This window comes from Athalia rosae, chromosome 6, assembly GCF_917208135.1.
Source record: "Athalia rosae chromosome 6, iyAthRosa1.1, whole genome shotgun sequence".
NCBI classification, from domain to species: Eukaryota; Metazoa; Arthropoda; class Insecta; order Hymenoptera; family Athaliidae; genus Athalia; species Athalia rosae.
The window spans coordinates 3733129-3735136 of NC_064031.1; positions in this window are offsets into that span (position 1 = coordinate 3733129).

A 2008-nucleotide genomic window follows, 5' to 3' on the forward strand; every position below is an offset into this window, starting at 1 on the left:
TATTTAACTGACTCGCTCTCTCTCTCTCTCTCTCTCTCTCTCTCTCTCTCTCTATTTCTCCTTCCTTCCGTTTCGTTTCATTTCTGACCCTTAAAACATGCCCAAAGGTTTCTACAACCGTACGGTATACACTGTACTGCGCCGACTACTTCACTCCACTATAAACGGAAGTAGGAAATAGAAATGTACACCACCTCTTCGCCAACCCCTTCGACAAATTTTATTCGTACAACGAAAATATTACACGCGAATATGCAAATATTTTTCGATTCCATTCTCAACCCTTGTTTTCTTCATCGAAACAAAAATGAGCTGGTGCTGAAATTGAAAAAGTACTTTCGTTTTTCGTCTATGAAGAATTGGAAAACTAGATTTCGGTTGATGAAATAATTGAAAGAGAAATATGGAGGGTCTAAGAAAAGGATGAAAAGTGAGAAAAATTACTGGAATCATAGAGATGATGCGGGAGGATATGTACGGGGATGAAAATAAGATTGTTATTTTTTTTTTTTTTTGAGCAAAGAAATAAATTGAAAATAAGGAAGAAAATGAAAAAAGGAACACGTCGAACTGCCGGCGAAACAGAGCGAGTGAGATTACTAAATTAATACCAGGCTCAACTCTGCCCGCCTGTATATAGCGGCAAAGGACAATGAAGAAGACATTTGCATTTGGTGTGTAACACGCTGTAAGATTCTTATACCTACCTACCTTATATACAACTCCCATCCCTTTGCTCTACAAAACGGTCATTATTCTAATAGGGTTGGGATTCGTTGCGAGTATAATAGCGCTAACTTACCCTCTCTCAACTTAACACCTACACTACATTGAAACTCCGATCTGTCTGGTCAAATAAATATCATACCCGAAAAAAATAATATACACGCTGTGAAAAAACATCGGTTACAATATACCGCAATCGATTTTTTTGTCTTATTTTTCGTTCCGGTCAAAAATTTCAGTCGATGTTTGAATGAAACTCAGGAAACGAGCGTTACGTATCATCCGATGTGTGCACAAGTGTTGTATAAATTTTTTCTTTTCAATTTCACATGAGGAACCACCATTTTTTTTTTTTTTGGACTCTCCACCCTTGCGGTATAACGCTTGCCTATATCGTACGAAATGATCGACAGATTTACGGGTGTCTAATATGAGAAAAACTGTGGTGAAAGAAAAATAAAAAAATTCTCAAAGATTTTTATTAAGTCATACGAATATACAGTTATACACCACGTGGTACACTCAGGCGTGTACATAAATCTATATTATAATACGGATGAAATATAATAAATAAGGGAAACGGTAACACCAAGGCAAACATTGAGCAGCGCAAGACCCGCAAGACAAACGGAGTTTATTGCTATTTGAAGGACCTACTTGAGAGTTCTCTTCTTGTTGACCGATATACTTTTGTGCAATATATATATATATATAGGGAAAGAGGGGTATGCGACGGAGGTTCAAAGTTCCGGCGGAATGGTCGCGCTCTTCAACTTCGGTCTGTACAGAAATCGGTCATAACTCGTTACCATCTTCACCGTTATATATATGTGTATATACGCTGTTATATACGGGGTGGTTTCGGTTCGCTTCATATCTGCCGGGTTGACCTCTCGCTCGACTAAGATGTTGACGTATACATCAGGCCCAACGAGAGGAAGGCAAATATCGAAAAAAAACGACGACATGTACGATGATATCATGTTACACATCGACACTCCATAGGGGAGTACAATTTTAATGACGAGTTCGATTACATATGTGTAATCGTGTCAATTATATTAGTCGGAATGTATCGACACTCCATACTCGAAATCGTCGAATATACCTGTATACCAATGAGAAGGCAATTAGTTTAATACGCCTATACTGTTTGACGTTACATACCTCTAGGTATATATTCCGCGTAGGCAACTGAAAAGGACCGCGCGACCCCCCCCCCCCCCATCAAGATCCTTTAGATCCCGTATCAAAGGGATGAGGTAACCTCTAGGGTCGCCAA